Source organism: Leptonychotes weddellii, chromosome 4 (assembly GCF_054177405.1).
Source record: "Leptonychotes weddellii isolate Sample4059 chromosome 4, ASM5417740v2, whole genome shotgun sequence".
NCBI classification, from domain to species: domain Eukaryota; kingdom Metazoa; phylum Chordata; class Mammalia; order Carnivora; family Phocidae; genus Leptonychotes; species Leptonychotes weddellii.
Window position 1 is genome coordinate 118,561,535 of NC_138372.1, and position 24,967 is coordinate 118,586,501.

Here is a 24,967-nt window from a genome sequence, read left to right on the forward strand (position 1 = left end):
GCCTGCTTCTTCCTCTCCCACTCCCCCTGCTAGTGTTCCCTCTCTCGCTGTGTCTCTCTCTCTGTCAAATAAATAAATAGAATCTTAAAAAAATATGTTTTCTTTGGAATTAAAAGTTAGCCAGATTATTTTTCTCTAGGAACAATGCTCAATATGAAATAATAAATGCAAATTTCATATCTAAAATTCATTCAGGATTTGGAGGTTGCTTTGGGGCATATTCACATGTTTAATTAGGAAAGGAAGTTTTCAAACACCAGTTTTTTGTTTTTTAATAACCATTTCTATTTCATTTGGCAGCATAGAGCATTTTTTCCTTTTTACCTAGCAGCTAAATCTGGTTTCCAAACTCTATTCCAGAGAATTATTTTAGGCATAAATTCCTGTAACTTTTAAATTTTTTTAATGAAAAAGTCTCAATTCAAAATTTTAGAAAGCTAGCAGAAAACTTTTAGATTTATTTTTTTGTGCATAAATCTTTTTTTGAGTGTGTATATAAATCTTAATAGATATCTCTAAGCTTTTGAATTATCAACCCAAATCCCATAGCTCTCAGTTAAGAGATTATTGTTTTTATTTATGAAAATGAGTATGTTTCTCATACTTGAATGAAATTATAGTTAGCTAGTTTTTGAGGGATAAAAATGATTCAACATACATTTTTATCTGCAGAATGTAAGAAACAGTTGAGTTCATTACATTTCCATAGTGTTAAATTAGAAACTGTAGTTCAAAGTAGATGCATTTCTTAAATGAATTTTTAAAAAAGAGGTCCATGTATTTATGACTTCTTTTTGCATAGTCATTTTAAATAGTTAGAGGTTAAACATTATGCCCCAAATAAAGTCTTATATGTTGAATGAAAGTTCCTTCATTAACTTAGAGCTTTTATAATACTTATGAAATACATTTTTAAAAGGGTTGTTTTATATATTTTTGTCCTTCTTGTTGCTTTCTTTAAAACACCAAATTCAGATTGCTTTTAACTACTTTTGACCAAGTTTTAAATTCTTAACCAATTATAGCTGTTAATGAAATTTGGTATTGGAACAAAATATTATCTCTAACATTTACTAGTTTTGTCTTTATTATTCATTCATGTTAGGAAAATTCTACCTCAAAGTTTCCTAGGTAGGATTGCTATTTTTATTTTCTTTATCCAATTAGAATTCCTAATATATTAGCTTCCTTATTTTGTTTCCTTTTTTTTTTTAAAGATTTTATTTATTTATTCATGAGAGACAGAGGGGGGGCTGCAGAGGGAGAAGCAGGCTCCCAAGGAGCAGGGAGCCTGATGCGGGACTCGATCCCAGGACCCTGAGATCATGACCTGAGCCGAAGGCAGACGCTTAACCATCTGAGCCACCCAGGCGCCCTCCTTTTATTTTTCAGTACAGATTTTGACAATAATGGTATCCAAAGGATGCCAACATGTTGTAGAGAAGAAGGAAGGAAGGAGGGAAGGAAGGGAGGAAGGAAAAAGAGGGAGAGAGGGGTAGAGGGAGGAAGGAAGAAAGGAAGGTCCAGGTATATAAAAATATTCTCTGTAGTCATATGTAAAACTAGTTCTATTTCTGATAGTTTAGAACTAAAAAGGTGCTTTTTCTTGAATTTATTTTGACTGTCCTGTAAGTCTTAGTTCACTTGATATTCACAGTGTCAATGGATTTGTGTTATTGAGGTATTTATTCATACAGGTACATCCATGTTGTGGCAAATGGCAGGATATCCTTCTATTTAACGGCTGAATAATATTCCATTGTATGTATACACCATGTATATGTATGTATTTTCTTTATCTATGCATCTGTTGATGAACCTGGGAGACATTATGTCAAGCAAATTAAGTCAGTCACAGAAGAACAAATACTGCACGATTCCTCTTATATGAGGCATCTAAAATAGTCAATAGTATAGAAGTAGACAATAAGATGGTGATTATCAAGGGGTGTGAGTAGGAGGATATGGGATGTTTGTTCAGTGGCTGTAAAGTTACAGTTATACAAGTTGAGTAAGTTCCAGAGATCTGCTGTATAACATAATGCCTGTAGTTAACAATAAAGTATTATGTACTTAAAAAATTATTAAGAGAGCAGATCTCATGTTAAGTGTTCTTCCCACAAGACAAACAAATAACAAAGAGACACAAGGAAACTTTTGGAGGTGATGGATATGTTTATTACCTGGACTGTAGTGATAGTAACATGAGTGTATATATATATGTCCAAGCTCACTAATTGTATACATTAATTATAGGCAGATTTTGTATACCAATTATATCTCAATGAAACTGGAAAAAAATAAATTATTCTTAGACTCTGAAAACCCACTGCATGCTTATCATGAAATATTGGATCAGAGGCTCTCAGATTTGTTACTTCACCCAATTTCTCAGAAATATGTTAATGTAGCTTATGATTAAGGTTTTTATAAGCAAAACAAGTCAATGGCAATCACCCTGTTTAACCAGCATTTATTATTTTCTTTGGGCTGAGGTGTAGGCATGGGTCTGATGCCCTGAAATATTATGCATTTTTTTAAAAAAGGCAATTATCAGAGTAGTGGATTACTTCTCTGATGCTTCTTGAATTGACCTTTGATGAAATAAAGTCTCTACCTGGTTTTGGACCACCTGAATTAATTCAAGCAAATTAGTCTCTCATAGTAGACCGATACTTCTGTTACGCATGATTCTTCCTTGTGCATGACCCAATTTTGTACAATGATTCTTATACTTTGACATATGAATGTACTATAGCAAAGCTTAGGATTCCTTTGATGAGGTCTGGTCTGAATGGTAAGTCCCATCATAACTTCTTCCCCATCATTTCCTTACCCCACCAGGACAGTGGAATTATCCTGGACTAAGACTCTGCTCCTATACATAATGACCATTTTATATTCCTTTTCATAATGAGAAATAGCAAGATCTTAAGGTCAACAATAAGGCACACGCTATAATATTGACCGGCATAAGTGCCAGCAGCTAGTTCAGAGGGAGGCTTAGGGACAAGAAGTGGAAGTACGCTTTATCTGATCTGAGTAAGCGTTCTTGGGGAGCACATCTATTTCATAGTCTAAGAAGTTGGTAGAAGTGTTTTTACCGAAAGGTAGGAAAAGAATAAATGATATTGATAGAACTCTTTGTTGAATTAGTAAAAACTATTCATTTTTTTTTTACTATTCCTTTTGCTTACTTAATAAGCTTTTCAATCACTCAGATTTCAGTAGACCAGCAATTTTCTGTCATTTTCATAACTATTGCATTACTCTTTTTTTTTTTTAAAGCAAAAGTTAGCTGTTGGATAATAGTTTGAGAACTAAAATCTGGACCCTAACCTTACCTCTACCACCCACATAAATGGAAAACATTTGGATATTTTCTCTATTTTATTTTTCCTTCAGTGCTTCTAATGTGGTTACTTCATCTTTGACCTAAATCTTAAGTAATTTTTTAAAACAAAGTTACATTATGAGTACTGATTTTGGAAAAAGGAAAAACCCAGTTGTTTCAGTAGCTGTGGACTTCCAGATAATTCTTTTATATGTAAAATCCTGAAATGTAGTGTCCTAGATACATAATACAGAAACATTAACAATTACTCATTTAAAAATATTCAGCCAATATTTACAGAGTATTTTTTATATGCCAAACAGGGGCAAAACCTAGGCTTTGTGGAACCTGAAGTACATGCTATTTGGGTTGTCTCTATAAAATAAAGGGTGCAAAAGTTAAAGAAGTGAATGTTTTATATAGAATAATGAATCATTGAACACTACATCAAAAACTAATGATGTACTATACAGTGGCTAACTGAACATAATAAAAAATACATTAAAAAAAGAATAAAATTATGTTAAAATAAATCCAAAAGCTTACAAATGCCATAAACACTCCAAAAATCCAGAAAAATAACATTTTTCATAATTAATTGAACAACACACTTCTATAATATTTTCCTTATATTTTGACTATACACTTTGTTAGCCTCTTTATATAACAATTATAATATTCTGAGTAGAGGAAAAAATAATATAATTGTGTTTTTCCTCTAGCCTAGTGGATCAATTTTAAAAATATTACTATTGATAATTTAGAAAAGTTTATTTGGGCCTCATACATCATTTTTAATAATTTCATAGAAAATTTTATAATTGTTGTCAACTTTGGGAAACCTCAATTAAGTTTCTTTCATATATGTGCCACTAAATCCAGACTAAATACCTTTCCAACTCAAAGTCCTCTTAGAGGAGAATTTTAAAAATACTCAGAGTACTTCCTTGCCATATGGGCCTTGTTGTGTGGTGGCTTATTTTGTCAAAGCCAGTGAGGGGGAGAGTCAGTAGAGAGAGTTTTCTAGTGAAATGGAAGTTATAATTTTACATAATATAATCAGGGAAGGGACATCCTGTCACCTTTGTTATATTCTTTTGTTTAGAAGCAAGTCATAGTTCCTTCTCAACCTTAAGGGGAGGGAATGATACAGGGATATTAAAACCAGGAATGGGGATAATTGATTGGTACCATTTGGACTATTGTAACCACTCTTGAAGATAAGGGGGATTATAATCTAAAACTGCTGAAGCTTGAGTTGATTATCCTACCTATGGGTTCACAGGGGCAGCATATGTTACCAAAGAAGTAAAAAAATCTTTCTGTGGAGAAAAAATGGTAGTTCCATCCCTAGAACTCCGTAAGTCCAAAATTAGGTCTTACCTATTTTTTTCAAAACTAATTTTATTTATATCAATTTTCAAAAAAACATATTTTAAATTCACAAAAGAATTTATTATTTGAAGAACTTTGTCCTGACTCCAATTTATGAGTTTTTACAGTTGGAAAGGCATACCATTCATCTGTCCTGAAATGTTTGAATTGATCAAAATATGTTAGTTCTGACTATATATTTGTATTAATCATAGAGAATGGCTGTCTCTAGACCAAGAGTTTGCAAAATGGACGGTCTTGACAATTACATCATCATAAAATAATAAATCTTTATTTCTACTTAAACATGTTTTAATAACATTAGAGGATCTGTTATATTCTGTGATTTTGTGATAGAGGCTTTCCTGTATAATATCTCTTTATTTCTTAAAATAATCCTAGTAAATAAATGGAATGGTTGTCATTTTATAAAGTACGATGAATCTATATTGGCCAGCAAAGATGACTTAAGAACTGTCAGAAATATAAGGAAGAAACCAAAATAGCATGATGTCCCAGAAGAAGTGACCAACTGTACAATATGTAGTTAAGAACTCTCATAATATGCAGACAAAAATGTAATAACAGTTAGCAATAGGTAGGTCACTGGTGAGTTTAGCGACATGAAGTCAGGGAGTGATGGAGATAGTATCAAATAATGAGTGTATTGAACTTGTTATGAGGAGCACTGGGTGTTGTATATAAGTGATGAACCACTGGATTCTACTCTTGAAACTAATATTGCACTGTATGTTAACTAGAATTTAAATAAAAATTTTGGGGAAAAAATAAGTGTATTGAGAAGTAAGTATGTGGTGAAGACTGGGTAGTATGCATAGTTATTTCAGGAAGTTTGGCTGTAAAGGGAAAGAAGCATACAAGGGATAATAACTGGAGAAAGAGAATTTTTTTTCTCTCTTTTTTTTTTTTTGTTAAGTGTGTTATTTTTTAGATTCTAGAAGGTTGATCCACTTAAGCGCTGATTGGAAGAATTAAGTAAGCAACGGGAGATAAAGACACAGGAAAGGAATTATCTCCAGGTCTGATAAGAGATTGGGAGGTAATTCAGGGTGCAAATGGAACAATTGGTCAGAAATAAAATTCTTAAGTTTCCAGGACAAGATTTGCCCCAGGTTTTAATCAGAAAAGGGATAAATTCACTTTGATGGAGTGATGCACATTTCCACACTTTTCCCTCACTTTCCGTAAATATGGCCAGAATTTTTTTTTTTTTCTGAGCTAGTTCACCTGTTATTCCTCAGAGGCTCTTATAAATGAACCAAAAAGTGAAATGGAGTGTGGATAAATATGGGAAAAAAATTGTTTTTGGTGAGTTAACAGTTCTGCTCAAATAGAGACTTGATATTAAGGGAAGAGAAAGAAGTGATAATTACTTGAACAGTTCCAAGTCAGTCCTACTTATAATGTCCTTATTTTAGGCAAAAAATAATATAAGCAGCAAGAAGTGGGAGACTAGTTAGAAGATCATAACAAGATTACCCTTAAAGCTTGGATTATTTAAACCAGTTCTGAATATCACTAAATTTCTCTATCAAAACATTGAATAGATGGTATTAGAAAGTTTTAACAAAAGAGCTTCCACTTTTAGAGATGATTCAATCGGTTATTCACTCACAGGTATATATAGGACAGAAAAGTTCCCTGTTCTCTATTAGTACTTCACTGTTGTTTATATTGTTATTAAAGGACATAAATGACATTTTAACTACAATCAAACCACTTTTAGTATTGATATTTTTAAAGATGTATTTATTTATTTTGAGAGAGAGAGAGAGCCTGGGTGGGGTGGGGGGTAGCGGGGCAGTCAGGGGAAGAGGGAGATGGAGAGAGAATCTCAAGCAGACTCCGAGATGAGCATGGAGCCTGATGTGGGGCTTGATCCCATTACTCTGAGATCAGGACCTGAGCCAAAACTAAGAGTTGGACATTCAACCAACCACTACCCAGTTGTCCCTAGTATTGATCTGTGATACATATAGCTAATTTTGTGATCTCAACAAGCCACACAATTGCTCTGAACTTTGGATTCTTCTCTTTAATATAAGAAATGTATACAGTGATCTTAAAGGTACCTTTGGCATTATAAAATTGCATATTTCTAAGTTAATAATGAAATCTTTCCATAGGAAAAATGACATACCTGTAAGACTCAATGAAGAAATCCTCCTCTCTAGGAAGGGTTTCTTATTGATTGTCAGGGGGCGATGGATGAGGAGATTGGACATTAGCTACACCAAAACCAGCAGAAGGAATTTAATTCCCAGGGGCGCCTGGGTGGCTCAGATGGTTAAGCGTCTGCCTTCGGCTCAGGTCATGATCTCAGGGTCCTGGGATCGAGTCCCGCATCGGGCTCCCTGCTCCTTGGGAGCCTGCTTCTCCCTCTGCCTCTCTCTCTCTGTCTCTGTCTCTCATGAATAAATTAAAAAAAAAAAAAAGAAGGAATTTAATTCCCAGACAGACACTCCATGAATACATTCAGAGTTCAAAAATGAACTAAGCCAAAGAGGGAGGATTAACAAGCTGCCAAGTTAGCCACCAAAAGCAGATTCAGAAAGCAAAGGTATAAAGAGCCAAGGCAGAAAAGGGTTCAAAGCAATATACAAGGACAGTGAGAGGTGAATAGACTCTGCGCAATTATCTGGAACAAAATTTTTGCTTTTGCCTATATTTTATGTGTTTATTGAGGCATTGTGTTTGGAGGGATTCCAGTGTTTAAAAGGTAGACCTTTGCAAAGTTCAGGTTCTAAAATACATATACCCTTATGGACTATTCAAGAATGTGATATTTAATAACTAAAATGAAATGAAATGCTATCTGTATCAGTGCAGAATCTCTTTTGGAGGTAAATGGCAGAAAAAACAATTCAAACTGACTTTAAAAGTGAAATTATTGGTTTAATTAACCAAAAGCTCAGGATTAAGACTAGTTTTTGATAAGTCGTAAATTAGAGGCTTAAATGTCACTGTGGATCTTTTGTAACATGAAGTCTCTTTATTAAAGTAAGAATTTAGACAGTTTGTTAAAGAAAATCTCTAAAAATTAAAATGTATTATATAGAAATACAGAATATAAAATAAGATCTTGTACGATGTTGAACTGAAGCATTGGTAATGGAAATCTCTGTCTCACTTCTGATCATGAGGAGAATTTTCAGTTGTCACCATTTAGTATTATGTTTTTTGAAGGTTTTTTTGTTGTTGTTGTAGATACTTTTTATTTATAAAATATGCTTTATCATATTAATGATAAATTTTTGTAAATGTTTCCTTTTTTGAACCTTGAACAGACTTCGACTTTTATCCAACGTAGGATGATTTTAGTTGTTTTCCTTTTGTTAATCATTTAGGGTCTTTTTAGCCCTTATCACTTTCTCTAATCTGACAGTTGGGCAGGGAATGAGTAAGCCCCGAAAGCAAATCAGTTTCCTGTCAATGAAAGAGGGGTGATGAAGGCCCAAGGGCAAAACAACCAATATTTTTTACATGATGACAGGTGTCTGTGTCCACTCCCCTCCCATACCAGCTCAGGGTGCCTTAGCATGTCTCAGATCAGCCTCAATGCACAAAGAATTGCCTTCCTTCTTACTTCAACTGATGTCCCATGGTGCCCTCTGGACCCAAGAATAGAAAAGGAAATACATCCACAGAATGGCCAAATAGTTAAGAGGGCAGAGACTTGAAGCACTGGTAAAATGAGGCTTCTACACTCAGGATTTCAGGGCAGTTGCTGCCCTATGCCATAAAGCATATGTAAGAGAGTATTTATTCTTGCCCAGGGGGCAGCCTGTCCAGGTGAATTATCTTACAGTCCCTAGAGTTGGAGTCCGTTTTCTCTTCACTGCTCTCAAGGTGCTCATCTCTGTGGTTCTTTCTTCTGACCTTCTGGTTCCTGGACCTGGAACTTTTAGACCTAGGGTGTCATTGTGGCACTTCTCAAGGGTGGGCTCCACATTTCTGAACTTCAAAATTTATCATTCATCTCCATGCCTTTCTCTGTGTCTATCTCCATGGAAGCCTTCCTTTTTCAAACAGAAACTTCAAACCACAACTACTTTCATGCCACCAGAAAACCAAGAAAGAACTGATCTTGAAATCTTTTCCACCCAATGCTTTTTTACAAAGGGAAGCTACCTTATTCTATCCAAATTAATGGATTCAAAACTAAATATAAATTTAATCTCAAGTAGGAATTCTGTTGCCTATGCCCAAATGAGAAGAATAAAATAAGTAAATTCTAGACTAATGATTTTTGGGGCCGACATGATGTTATGTAACATATGTATTCTCATTTTTAGCTAGCAGTGTCAACTCACTAGGGAAATGTCAGAGTAAAAACTTTGGCAATTAAGGCAATTGACTTGGATGATAGGCATGAATTTGGAGATAATGGTACCTCATAGAGTTGTTTTGTGTTTTTATTTACAAAGTGCTGGTTCTGTTTTGGGGACACAGTAAATTATTAAGTTATTATAACAATGATACATGTGATGTTAGTGAGGAAGTATTGCCAAAATAGACTAAGTTCCTTGACTAACCCATAAAAACTTAGTTGATCCGTTAAGGAACTGATGGTACTATTGCAAAAGTACAAAGCAGAATTTAGGCCATCTTTGCTTCTCTTCCTTTGGAATTTTTAAAAATAAATTTCTCGGGGCGCCTGGGTGGCTCAGTTGGTTAAGCAACTGCCTTCGGCTCAGGTCATGATCCTGGAGTCCCGGGATCGAGTCCCACATCGGGCTCCCGGCTCGGCAGGGAGTCTGCTTCTCCCTCTGACCCTCCTCCCTCTCATGCTCTCTGTCGCTCATTCTCTCTCTCACAAATAAATAAAATCTAAAAAAATAAAAAAAATAAAAAAATAAATTTCTCTACTGGAAACCTTTTTGCCTTATGATGTAAATAGCTGATTTGGTAATTTCATGTTATCATGAAAGCACAAATGCCTAAAACACAGGGAAAGTAAGGCAGTGGAAGTGATTTCATTTGCTAAGTGGGAGACTTTAATTGTGGGTTCTTCTTCTGACCTTCTGATTCCTGGACCTGGAATTTTCAGACCTCCCTCTTTCCTTCTAAGTCTTCCTTTATTGACATACACTCGCCCTGTACTCTAAGTTTACAGTCTCCTAATTCCTTAGGGCTATAGGAAAGATCAGGTGGAAATAAAGAATTTGAGATATAGGAAAGGGAGAAATACTGTATCTAGAGAGGCTACCTGTGACTTTCAGATTTGGGCAAGAAGAATGTGAAATTGTGTATGCCACTCCAAGGTCCAACACATCTGCCACCCTGAAAATAATCTTTTTCTAAGAATAAAGTATGAGGCTGAAGGAAATAATATTTTTTAAGTACTTACTATTTGTCAGGCACCAACTAGGATAATTTACATGTGTTGTTTCATTTAATCCTCAGGTTAAATACTGTAATTTTATATCACCATTTAATTTTATAACAGCTTGCGGAGTACTCCTGAAACATATTTTCACAGCAAGCTTATGAGGAAGGCACTATTCATACCCTTATTTTAATGATAAACTTAGAGTCAGTTTATTAACTAGGTTAATTTAAGGATGACTGAGGATGACCATGCTAATCTAGTCTCAGCTTCTTCATTTTACAGGGGGACCAACCTTTACAGGAGCAGTGAGTAACTTAGAGGGTGCAGGTGAAGCATTTATTGGTACAGCGGCTCCAATTAGTACTCACTCAAGAAAAGTTTACTGTGATTTTTCCTTGAGGGTAATTTGTTTGCTCAATACCACAAAGCCAGAATGTGGTGGGATTTAAACTCAAAGCAATTCTTCCAATTCCAAGCACTTTTTACTACACCCTGCCTCTTGAATGAAAAGATAAGCATCAGTAAGAATTCCATCGCCCTATTCTTCCTGAGTATGCACACAGATGTATACCTGCCACTTTTCTCACGTGCCTTCATGCTTTCTTTCATATTATTTTTATGCAATCATTTAGATACCTTTTGCAGTAGACGGTATAATAGCCTCCTAAAGACATCTACATCCTAATCCTTGGAACTTGTGAATATGTTACTTTACATGGTAAAAGGGACTTTGCAGATATGATTAGGATCTTTGAGATGGGAAGATTATCTTGCATTATCCAGGGGGTGCCCAGTGTCCTTAGAAGAGAGGGGCAGCAGTATCAGACTCGGAGAAGCCCAGGTTGTAGTGATGAGACCATGAGCTGTGGAGTGCAGGTAACCTCTAGACACTGGTAAAAGGTGAAGAAGAAGATTCTCCACTAGAGTTTCCAGGAGGAACACAGCTTTGCTGACACCTTGAGTTTAATCCTGTAAAACTGATTTTGGACTTCTGATCTCCAGACCTGTAAAATAAGAAATTAAGTTTGTGGTAATTTGTTACAGCAGCAATAGGAAACTAATATATCTTCCTTCTTTTTATTCTTTTTTACCATACTCCTCTCTACTAATCCACTCAAATACTTCAGCATTAAGGACCAGGTAATTATTAATGTTTGAAATAACAGCAAACATTTATTTTTCATTTTTTTGCTTGTGTCACCCCATTGAATGTTTATGTGGCAGTGGCAAAGATCTCAGCAGCCTGGGTGTCTCTAAAGTCTCTGATCTTCTGGAATTACCCTTTCTTTTAATATTTGAAATAAATTGGCTATGGAATACGATCCTGGTAATTTGAAAAATACAGACTTCTCTTCAATATTCTTGTGGGTTATCAGGGAATTTTAATTGTCTTTTGCATTAATGCTTGTTTGTTGCTGAATTATTTATTTCCTCCTAAAATCTTGCTCCCTGAGTAGAATGGTGGTTGCCAGAGGTTAGGGGATGGGGTACATGGGAGATGTTGGTCAAAGGATACAAACATTGTACTTATAAAATGAATAAGTTCTGAGGATCTAATGTACAGCATGGTGACCGTAGTTAACAAAACTGTATTAGATACTTGAATTGCTATAAGAGTAGATGTTAAATGTTCTCACCACACACAAAAATGGTAAGTATGTGAGTGGATGGAGGTATTAACTAACCTTATTGTGGTAATCACTTTACAACATATACATGTATCAAATCATCTGGCTGTATATGTTAAACTTAAATAACTATATCTCAGTAGCACTGGAGAAAATTTCACTCCCAGGGGCTACAATTCTTTTCTCTCTGGGCTATGTTAAAATAAATGTTAAGACAAAGAACCCCCCCCCCCGCCCTTGTCCCTAGTCACTATCTATTTAGTTTATCTGGAAAGTAACTTAGCAATAACATGAAGTACTGTGCATAACAGAACTTTCCCAAAGGTTGGAGTAAAAGAGTGGGTTGATGTTACAAGCCAGCAACATATAAAATATTTAATATTAGTTTGCTGATTGGAAAATGTCTTTGCTTGTTTCCAACTTTGGGAATTTCTTAGTGGGTCTCTACTTGCACCCCTCATGTTAATGGACTCTGTGTTTCTTCCTAGATTCCCTTCTCTTTCATCTATTCTGCCACTGTCCATTAAACAATTTTTTTTTCTATCTAGAATTTGTAAAAGCTCTCTTACAACCAGCTCCGAGGAAAGTAGTTTGCTTCCAAACTCCCAGAGCAAAGAGAGGATCAGTTTGAAGGAGTATCTCAGAAGGCCAGAGTTGGGGAAGGGTTTTTATATGGCTTTGAGGGTTGAGGTATTAGTTACTGGATGGCATTAGGGCAGAAGTTAGGAAGAAAGATCTTATAAATGAGGGGTTTTCTGGAACAGCCAGTGGTCTTATTTTTGGAACATGTGCATCCTTATAAGGTTACTCTTAAATCGGTTTGATTTTAGTTGTTCTTATACTGGAACATGGAGGTTTGAAGTAGCTGGTATTAAATTTAAGCTTTTAACTCTCTACTGCAAACTATTTCATGGTCTATTTTGTACACCCAAAAAACTCTTTTAGGGACTTTCTAAAACAAAAAGCACTTCTTTGTTTTTTTTCACACTTTGTTGGCATAAAGCATTCCCAGAAGCATTAAAATTAAAGCTTTTTCTAAAATAAGTAAATTCTTAGAAATGGTATCATTCTCTCAGGCACAAAAAATATGCCAGCCAATTGGAAGGCAGAATCCAGAGTAAGTTTCTTTTGTTTAAAAATCACGTATTTTCCTCCCTGTTATAGTATAAAGTGGGTTTTATTGTCTTTTTTATTCTCAGTTTTAAGGTAAGGAAACTGGTGCTTATAGATTATAAATAGTTTGCCTAAGGTGTGATATAGAAGTGTGATATCTCTATGCTATCAGAGCTATGATTTGTTGGGAACTTCCTATGAGAAAGCACACAACTTGTGAGACTCTTGCAAACTATTATTCCCTCACGCTCTGGGCTTTAGAACATTTTTTAGTAGACAAAACATACTATGGATTTATGGATTTAGTTCATGTCTTTGTCAGAGCAAAAGAGCAATTAATAATAATTCTGAAGTATAAAAGTTTTCAGTATAAAATGCTTCCTAGAATGAATTCTCCTTTTACTTTGGAGGAAAGCAGAAGTTACCTGTTTGCCATATTTATAAGGGGCTCCTGAGAAATCTTGAGAACTTTTCTCTATTTATTCACTCTCTTCATCCTCCATCTCACTCAGGATCTGTCTGTGCTGCACCCCAGTGCTTGAGAAAGAAACATGTTTGGAAGCAATACTTTCTCTCTCTTTCTGCCAGACTAGCCCCTGTGTCTATAAAGTCAGCTGCAACATGACCAACTCCTTTATTGAATGTTTATATTATGATTGGCACTGTGCTGGAATGTGGTTTCTTAACATGTGTCCTTGCCCTATCTGAATGGGTGTGCAAGTAAATATAACACCTTATCAAACAGAACACAACCATTTAGCTTATCAGGAATGCACCTGGAATACAAAGAATGTCTTAGAATTTTGTTATTCTTCCAATATGATTTCCTTCGGACCTACTTGGTGCTAAGTATCTAGATATCCATTGTGATGGAGGGGGGAGACTGACTTCCGTATCTGATATAGGGAAATAATCTTACTTCTTTCTATTACAGGAGGAAAATGGGAGTCTTCTGTGTGGAGGGCCTCTTTCTTGCTAATATTGATCACCTCTCATACATCACAGCCAAACAGAGTTGAGGATAGAAGTGAAGGGCACATAGCACAGGGATCCTGTTCTGCTATCCTAATACAATCATATTTACTATTTATAAAACTCTACGAGATAGATATTTTTAAAAATCATCTTATAAATGAGGACCCTGTTCCAATTTGACAATTAATTTGTCAGAGGTAGTAGAACTTGAAATTAAATTTGGAGTTGTATCCAGTTAGGTTAAGTAAACTGTCCAAAGTTGGTATGCTTGGGTTGACTTTGGAATCAACTCAGTTCAGTGTAAATCCAAACACTAAGCATATGTCCATTATACTCTACTGCCCCTTCTATGTATTTTAAGAGGAGTTACCACATGGTTGGTTTCTTTAATATTTACCACTGTGCTTATTGGAATCCAAGTGTTTTAGGGTTTCTCTTTTCTATAATGTTTAGTAATGACTTATATTTTTTTTAAAGATTTTATTTATTTGAGAGAGAATGAGATAGAGAAAGAGAGCATGAGAAGAGGGAGGGTCAGAGGGAGAAGCAGACTCCCCGCTGAGCAGGGAGCCCGATGCGGGACTTGATCCCGGGACTCCAGGATCATGACCTGAGCCGAAGGCAGTTGCTTAACCAACTGAGCCACCCAGGCGCCCATAGTAATGACTCATATTAACCTAGTAACTATGTGAGAGTATGAGCATCAGAAGACCAAAATTAATGGAAGTAAAATTTTTTCAGATAAATTCATATTTGTCTACTAATTTTCTTTTAGATCAAACTACTTTCTTACATGCTAATTTTCCTGGGTTGCAATGCCCCATATTATCTGTTATCATACTTCCAATTTCTCTTGAAATTCACACATCCCCATTTTTTTTTTTTAATGTAATGAGAGTTGTACAGTGGTCAGATTTATACACCACAGAGAAAGGGAAAAAAGTGCTCTGGTTTCACTGATGACATGAATCAGTTCCTGGTACATAGATAATCAAAGGCTTATTGAAACTTAAAATGAATCATTATTTTTTAAAAATCTGTTAATTTTCAAGATTGAAAGACTCTACTGTCTTTAGTCATGATTAAAGGTGGCTTTTCTTGTTTGAAAGCTCAGGAAGGTAATATTGTTTCTGAAGTTAAAATTTAGTTACTCATGAAGTGGAATTTACCATGTAAATTATGTAGGTCATGTAAACATTGTTTCTGGCTTTCAGAAAATATTGAGGACTTCACCATTTCCAACTGGAAAATAAAGCCAAGTAAATGGAAGTCAGGAGAGAGGATTATAAAAAACACAGTGTTCCCTTTAGCTGGCTTCTCTCTGTGTTTACTCATTATAGCCATTATATTTACAGAACAATTAAAGCAAGGAAAATTGTCATCAGGAAACCTCCTAGACATTCTCGTAACTGCTCATTGAATCCAGGAGATGTGATTATTAACTTCATTACCTAAGAGACAGGACAACCTGAAGTTTACATATGTTTACAAAAAGATGGTTTACTTTATTTAGTAAATAAGGAATTAATTATTATTTTCTAGTAGTAAATACATATGGGTCACTAGCAAGTTAACTAGTGTTTTCTGCCTGCCTGCATTAAAACAATCAGTGCAATAGCATATCCCAGTTTCCTTAGTCCCATGTTTCTTCATTTTAGTGGAGTAATGTATTAAAGCAGAGATGATAGGACCCTGTACCTGGAGAATCTGATTCAGTAAATCTGAGTTTATAAACTTTTCTACATGATATTTTATTTTATAAAAATAAAAAGCCAAAAGCTCACCTAGAGGGTAATCAGATACAGGAAAATTTAGTATACTCTTCACTAAACCAGTAGTTGGCCACCTTTTAAGAGAGGTGTGTTATGGTTTTAGCCTGAGGATGGTTTATTTGTGTATTCACCAACTTGAGGAAGAAGAGGCAACCAAACTGGGTCTTGACAGAAAGTAAAGAATATGTGACCATCAATACTCCTAATGACAGGAGCTGTCACAAGAAATATAAAGAGAACTGTGTAGGTGGTACCATATATTACCCCCTCCACCATCACCATGCTGTCTTTGGCATATACATCATAGGGCCTTGATTACTGCATTGAATCCTAAAATATAAGCGGAACTTTGGGAGATTGTATGTTGAAAAGTTTACAGGGCACCATGGTTTCAATTTAATGTCTTTTTTTAAAAAGAAGATGACATGCTACATAACCGTGATGAAAAGTTTAGTGGGGTATGGGATTAGTTTTGAAGACCTAGCTCTTGATAACTTTTAGTTGGAATGCCCTTCCAGGCCTGTCGAGGTATAATAACACTGGCACAAAAGTTGGATAGTTTATTTTCATTTAAATTCAAAGAAGGTCTTTGTCATGACATGCATGTCCTAATGATATTTGAATCTTTCCACCAAGTGTATTCACAATAACCTGTCATTTGATAAATTAATAAATGTAAGAATGAATGAATGAATTAAATGTACTATATTTCTTTCTTTCTCTTTGATTTGCTTTCTCTGTAATTTTCTCTATATTATTCCAATAGTGTGCATATGGCTAAATCAAGCACTGATTTAAAAACAGACCGTGTCATTTTGAGTAACACTTCCTGCAAAATAATAACCGAGATTTTAGTTTTAATATAAATAAACCATCCTCAGGTTACACCCATGACACACCTCTCTTAAAAGGTGGCCAACCACTGGTTAGTGAACAGTGTTCTAAATTCTCTCGTTCTGATTACCCTCTAGGTGAGCTTTTTTTATTTCTTGTTATGAAGTAAAATACACATGTGGAAAAGTGTACATGTTAGGAATGTACAGCTCAGTGAATTCAGTAAGCAGTTTTAAGACCTGTATGAATTCTGTTGTAGCTACTAAGTTTATATTTACCTTCTTGAAAGATCTGCAGATTGCCATGTTCTTTTGCATATATTACAATAAACCTTTAACATGTGTTATTATTATTACATAGTAATATTATTATATTTCTATAGATGAGGAAACAAAATCAGAGAGTTAAATTATATGTCCAAATTCCCACAGCTAGTAGGTGGAAGAAATGGTACTCAAATCCAGGTTTTCTGGTTCAAAGTCACATGGCTATTTTTCCTTAATGCTATCTTTTGTGAGGTGGATGACATAGCGCACTGCTCAGATCCTCCTCGTCCCCCTCTTAGAATGAAACCACTCATTTCCCCAGCTGCTGGGAGGATTGGTGGGTGACAGCTCTCAAATGAGTCAGCAAGTTATCTTTAGGAATTGCCCTAACCCAAGAAGAGCACTGCCTAGCCCATGACCACACCCTTTGGGAAGATGTCAATTCACATCCAATTACTAGTTGATGCGAGGGTATAAAAAGTCTGTCACTCTTCATAGTTCTGAACAACTCATAAAAACCATTCTAGTTCGAGAGCTTTCCTGGTATGATTGCTGATGCCTTTGTTGGAAATGCATCACACAAAGAAGGTTGGATAGTTTACTTTCATTTAAATTCAAAGAACCTTCCTTCACTGCCCAGTCCAGGTGTTGATCCCGAAAACACCAGCCCATGAACTAACCGTGTGCAAATCGCTGTCTTAGAGTCTGCCTCCCCAGAAACACAAGTGAACTTCCTTTGTAGTGTGGTTTTCTTTTTTTTTTTTTTTCGCTTTATAGAACTTCTATCCTTTGCTTTTTTAACCTTAAAAAATTGTGAAATATAACACACATGCAGAAAAGATCTTTTTCAATGTACTTTATGCCTCCTTAGAACTGTATGCATTCATTCAGTCAACAAAAACTGAGTGCCCATTTATCAGTCAGAAATGGATTGTGAAAAACAGAAACCACTTTATTTTCAGCAAAAATGGATTTTATATAAGGAATTGGGTTTTTCCAAACCATTCAAATGGCTGGGCCTTCATAACTGACTGGCATATCTGCCACAATCAAAAAGATGGTAATCAAGTCATCATGTTGTACACCTTAAATATATACAATTTTTATTTTTTTAAAAAAAGTTTTTCAGAGAGGAGATGGAGAATCAGAAAGATTTGTTTAGTTGGTGAGTGTAGATCTTAGCACTTTAGCTGCCATTCCAAGATCAGAGAGCAGCTTCTAGAACCCTAGTTTCCAGAGCCTCATCAGACATGATAGATTTGCACCAGCAAAATGGATACCTTGTATAAACTGCTTATTCCCACATTAACATAATTCCACATGTGAATAGATGCATGTATATGATTCAAGAATACAAGTCACCTCTGGAAACTTACCTGGAATCTGTTCAGGAAAAGGTTATTTTTTAGCTTTCTGGCCTTTGCAGTACAGGAAGTCTCCCCAGAAGGAAGTTGGGACAGATGAAGCATGAGCCAGTCCTTGCCTTCACCAGGCTTACATTTTAGAGAAAATGTAAGACAAAAAATAAACAAATAGATATGGCAGACAATAACACTCCTAAATGCTGTTATTAGAAGATCAGCAAACTTTAATAATGAAAAATGCTTAGGTTTGGAAACAGTCAACACAATTTGTTCCCTACAGGAATTTTTTTTCTGAGAAAAAGGATGTTTTATTGACTTGACTATAAATTATAATTATTATTTATAAAAGTTATATAAGTGATCATCTTTAAAGTATCAAAAAGCCAAATACAAATAAAGCACAGAAAATTATTAAATCGAAAAAGTTCTGACATAATTCTTCCACATGTTATAGGTAATCATAGGAAGAATCATTGCAATAATTACCCAAAGTAATATTAAAGTTAACAAAAAGATGTTTGATCTTAAATGTAAATTCAAATGTATAGTATATCTACAATAATAGATCAGCGTGAAAGTGTATCTACATTTTCTAACAGTAAAAGTAGGTAAGTTGGCAAATGCTGAATTCCTCAATGAAATAAGAAAGCAGATCAAGGATAATATATTGGATAGTCTTATCAACCAGGCCACCTTTGAGGGTAAAATTTCAGGGTAGTGTTCTACACATGTAGCTGAATTTATTATTCTAGAGCCAGTATTTTTTTTACTGAGTTTGCAAATAAAAATGTAACAAATAATTATATGTCAGGACTGGTAGGAATACCAAGTGTTATTTCACAACTGCCACTATGTATTTCTTCTTTTCTGACACAATCTACACAGATCCAGGCTTTCGGCGTTTGAGATGATTCACTTCCTTTTGTTGACGAGTTTCTTTCACGATATGCTGTTCCTGGATCTGGCTGTAGATAGATTTTGATAGATATTGGTGACAAGCAATGCATTTTATATGAGGATGATGTTGAAATTTCTCCTTCAATTTCTGGTTATAATCTTTGGCTGCTTTTTCTCGTGATGCAAGTATACCCAATTTTTCAGAAGCATTAGCTCTCCATGAACGAATGTTCATTTCATCAGATCCACACATAATATATTTGCTGTTAGAAGTCCATTTTACCCAGATAACGTGTTGCATTCTTTTTGTGTGATAGACTTCCCTGCTTCTATTTTTGTCCACAGGAAAGATTCAAATAGATTTATAAAAACTAAGAGACACAAACTCTTTCCTAGGGGGAAAGTGATCCACATCAAGCACCGCACATACATGGTCCACATGTACCATTACAAGAGTGTACAGTGCATGCGTATCAAAAGTACATAGGTTGTAACTTCATTTGCTGCAGTAAAAATGAAAGCTTCCATAGGGTTCCAACAAACTGTGTTTGTTCTCATCTCTAAGATGACCTTTTTCAGAGGAGTAGCTTGCCTCATATCATGAAGCACTATATTCCTGTCAGAAGCACAACTTCCCAAGAGAAATGTCTCAATTGGGTTAAATTTAACACTATTTATACTGTTGAATCCCCAGGTCATACAACATATAGGATTGGTTCTTTGTTCATCCCAAATGTCTACTTGATGTTCACATGTGGCAAAAACAGCTTCTTTCCAGTGATGATCAATTCCTGTATATACTCCCTTTCCTAATATTATATGCGATGGTTGTTTCCTTCTCTTCTCCATCCATTTTCCACTACTTCACAGTTTTGTCATCACCAAAACTGAATGAGTACATGTTCTTTGTATAAAACCCTCATGTGTTTGTATTGTACAGATACATTTTCATTTGTCAAGTTCCAAATTCTAACCTCTCCATCATATGCTCCAGAAAGGACCATAGCCAGGCTCTTTGGATGCTTTGCCAAGCATTGACATCATCTCAGTGACCATCCAGGGAAGCAAGGAATGGTTTTGCAAATACCCGTTCCAGTTTGGTAGCATTTAAAACTCTTACAGATTCTTATGGGATCTTAAAAGAATGTAAGGTAGAATCATAGTTTCTTGGAACTGGTGATGTAGATCCAAATCTTCTTTCTTTCCTGAAAGTTCTGAATCCTCAATCTTCCTTTTCTGGTTCCTGTATTTTTCCATTAATCTTTACTGTTGGCATGGAAGTACTAAAAAGAACCTCAGAAAATCTCCTGGGTTCCAAACATAGTCCTCCTTGCTTGTACCATACCAGCAACCAATTTCCCTTGGTAATTGGGATCCATCAGTCTGTTCCTTACAGGAATTTATATAATAGTGCCAATGTGATATGGTTATTGAAATACACCATTTGGCAGTCATTGCATGAATTGATTTGGGATCCTGAAAGACAGTGTGCGAGTTTAGATGTGTGCTACCACTTTTGAAAGAATTCTATTGGACTCAGCAAAACTGATCCATTAAGTTTGAAATATTCATGTTATGAAAATTAAACTTGATTAGGACTTGACCTAACTCACACTCTCCAGATTTCAGATGTGACTAGGTTAACACTGAAGGGTACAAAATATGGATTATTCTATTAAGAGGTTCAAAGGAAAGCAGCTCTTTTGGTTGAGTGAACCTGAACAAATAATACAAAATTGAGTATAGAACACTGATGCTTAAACTGTTCTTAGTGATAGACCCTTTGAGAATCTAGTAAAAGCTATAAACACATATTCCAGACATGCTGAAATATACACATATATGCATATACAAATACTTTACAAATATCAGCCGGTTCATAGACCCTTTGAACTTTTGAGATCTCTTAAAGTCTTTGAGTCTTGGCTTAAGAAGTTCTAGTCTACAATCACATGCTTTCTTAAATTTCTGAGGATTTTGAGTTTTCAGTTCTCAAAAAGTGGTAATATGTGTACATGCATGATACACATATAGCATATATATACATATATTATGTGTGTGCATATATAATACACAATACATGTATATACATATAATACATATATATAAATGAAATATATCCTACTAAATATCATGCTAGCAAAGGAGTGTAGCCTACCTAAGTCAGTTGTCTCAAAAATTGTTACTATGCACCCCCATCAGTAACACATTTTTGAGAATATTCTACTACCCAGTTTTCCAGAGGCTAGAAAATTACTCCATTTGTTTCTCTGTTTACATCTGTCACACAGTAATAAAATATAAGCAGATTACTTAATACCAAATCAGTAGTGGTGTGATCTTGAGCAAGTCATGGATCTTTCCTAGTCATGTTTTCATCTATGAATTTGTTTTGTAATTTGATTTATCTTGTTCAGTGCTAAGATTTTGTAATTCTTTCAGTTGATGCTAGAATATGGGATTGTATTTACAGAATTGTTTTTGATAGACAAAGACAATATATGTATGGATCAGAGCAGGTCCTGCTATATACATTATGCCTCAACAATATCAAATAGTAAACTAAAATAAAAGGGAAATTTCTAATGCCCTAATTCCAATATGAATGAATGAATGTGCTTCTCTTTAGGAACACATATTACCTCTCTAACCCATGATAATGAAGCTGTCATGGGGTGTGTGTATGACCTGAGTCTCAGGGTGCTCAGAGCAGCATGGGTAGTGATAATGCCCCTAGGACCTGGTCTGTTTGTCTTTCATCCTAAATTTGCTAAAGGAATGGGGTGGGTGAGGGACTGAAATAGAATGGCTGTGCTTAATGTGCAGGGCCCTCAAAGACACTGATTAGCCAGGAAAGTATTAATAATCAGAGTAACCATAATAAAGTTATCTCAGGACATGAGTAATAGTATGCAAAGCTAAAGAGTGTCTGTGCCTGCATCTAGGGAGTAGATTTAGAAAACTTGGTTTATTTTATTATTATGGATAGAGTGCTTAAAACTAAAATGCTAGGTCGCCAATCCAAGGGGAGGATGCTGGAATGAGGACCAGTATGACATTTGATAATAGGGCAGGGTGTTTAAGTGGGAGGCAGCACTGGTGGCTTTATAATTTGCTGTTTCATTTCTGTTTGGCTTCTGCTGCAACCAGCTGGCATGAAGGATCTCTCCGGTGTTTTGAATCAAGAAGGGAATAAAACATACTCAGGCTTTACTACAGATAACCTGAACATTTTGAGTTTGGTTCATGGCAAGAGAAATGTGTACTTTGGATTTATATTTTAATAGTGGTGGTATGTTGGCTGAACTGATCTCCTTTATGACTTGAGAATTTATTTGTGCAGTAGTGCCTGGATTTAAGAAAGGCAATATATACCTACGGAAGGAAATATTTATCTTATCTGAAAACAATTGACATGTATGAACAATGGCTGCTTAATGAGAAAATATCTATTGGCAAATAATAGAAATTGTTGAATTTTGGTTGCAGGATTAAGCAGTGGTTTTTCCTCTTAGCCTTATCTTGATCTGTTTAGCTTGGATTTGTTACTTGAATTTAGTCATTGTTACACAATTATGAAAAAAAAGAAAATTTTTTATACCCTTTGTCTTTGAAGTGATCTCTGCTTTTTATTTAATTTTCTAAGAATGTATAATGCATAACAAATACAGATATATGATCTTAAGAGTACATTTCAATTATTTTTATCTATTAATCACACCTTTGTAACTACCTCCCAGATCAAGATATACAATATTATTAGAAACTTCCTTATACTCTCCTAGCCACCAGCTGTATATTCCATTCTTTGATCTGGCCGAACATCGTCAATATTATTCTGCTTGGCCAACTCACATTGACTTGGCTCCTCCCACATCCCCAAAGAGAACTCTATTATGACTTCTATCACACAGATTGGTTTTGCCTATTGGGGACATTTATATAAATGTAATCATATGGTATTTTTGTGTATATGTCTGTTTTCTTTCACTCAGTGCTATGTCTGTGAGACTATTCATGTTGTTGCTTGTAAAAATAGATTGCTCATTCTCATTGTCATGCGATATTCCATTTAGAATATCAATATTCTAAAATTATGCACGTTCTTCTATTCATGGATGTTTAGGTTGCTTCCAGAATTTCACTATGTCAAATAATGAAATTGTTAATTTTTTGACATGTCTTTAAGTGAACATATATATTCACATTTGCAATATTCAATAGCGTATTTGTTGTGTCATAAGATATTGGTATGTTTTGCTTTAGGAGATATACTGCTATACAGCTTCCCAGAAACATTGTACTTATTCATATTCTCACTGGCAGTACTTTCCCCCCAGCATTTCTGGCAGATGTATAGTGGTGTCACTGTGTGTGTGTATGTCTGTGTGTGTTTTATGTAATCTTTTTTTAAAGACTTTAATTTGTTTAGAGCAGTTTTAGGTTCATAATAAACCAAGAGGAAGGTACAGAGATTTCCCATTTGTCCCCTCCCCCCCTCACCCATGCATCCTCCCCCATTATCAACATTCCACACCAGTGGTACCTTTATTAGTATCGAAAATCTGCATTGATACATAATAATCACCCAAAGACCATAGTTTACATTAAGGTTCAGTCTTCCTGTTGTACGTTCTGTGGGTTTGGACAAATGTGTAATGACATGTATCCATCATTATAATATGATACAGGGAATTTTCACTGCCCTAAAAATCCTCTGTGCTCCATTTATCCCATCCCCTGCCCACAATGATCCAATTATCTTTTTCCTGTTTCCACAATTTTTTCTTTCCAGAATGTTATATAGTTGGAATCATAGAGTATGTAGCCTTTTCACACTGGCTTCTTTGACTTAACAATATTCATTTAAGGTTCCTCCATGTCTGTTCATGGCTTGATAGCTCATTTCTTGTTAGAACTGAATAATATTCTATTGTTTGGAATCTAGAATTCTATAATTTCTATTGTATTCCAGTTTATTAATTCATTTACCCCCTGAGGGACATATTGGTTGCTTTCAAATTTTGGCAGTTCTGGGTAAAGCTTCTGTAAACATTTGTGTGCAGGTTTTTTGTGTGGACATGTTCTCAACTCCTTTAGGTAATTACTGAGAAGAGTTACTGCTGGATCATATGGTAAGAATATGTTAGTTTTGTATGAAGTCACCAAACTGTGTTCTAAAGTGTCTGTACCATTTTGCATTTTCACTAGCAATGTATAAAAGTTCCCATTGCTCCACATTCTTGCCAACATTTGGTGTTGTCAGTGTTCCAAATTTTGTCCATTCTAATAGCTATGTAGTAACATCTCACTGTTACTTTAATTTGTATTTTTTTGATGACATATGATGTAGAACATCTTTTCATATGCTTACTTTCTGCATATTTTTTTGGAGAAATGTCTGTTTAGATCTTTGGCCCATTTTATTTTATTTTATTATGTTATGTTAATCACCATACATTACATCATTAGTTTTTGATGTAGTGTTCCATGATTCATTGTTTGTGTATAACACCCAGTGCTCCATTCAGTACGTGCCCTCTTTAATACCCATCACCAGGCTAACCCATCCCCCCACCCGCTCCCCTCTAGAGCTCTCAGTTTGTTTCTCAGAGTCCATAGTCTCTCATGGTTCGTCTCCCACTCCGATTCCTCCCCCCCCCATTTTCCCTTCCTGCTATCTTCTTTTTTTTTATTTTATTATGTTACACTAATCACCATACATTACATCATTAGTTTTTTTTTACTTAATCCATTTTATTTATTTATTTATTTATTTTTATTCTTATGTTAATCCCCATACATTACATCATTAGTTTTAGATGAAGTGTTCCATGATTCATTGTTTGTGCATAACACCGAGTGCTCCATTCAGTATGTGCCCTTTTTAATACCCATCACCAGGCTAACCCATCCCTCACCCCCTTCCCCTCTAGAACCCTCAGTTTGTTTCTCAGAGTCCATAGTCTCTCATGGTTCGTCTCCCCCTCCGATTTCACCCCCTTCATTTTTCCCTTCCTGCTATCTTCTTCTTTTTTTTTTTTTAACATATAATGT

At 35.2% G+C, this 24,967-nt stretch overlaps 1 pseudogene; it reads right to left on the reverse strand.

Moving 5' to 3' along the window:
- Window positions 1-18,845: 18,845 nt before the first annotated feature.
- Window positions 18,846-24,967, reverse strand: part of LOC102736110 (DDB1- and CUL4-associated factor 13 pseudogene) — a 94,008-nt pseudogene continuing 87,886 nt past the window's right edge.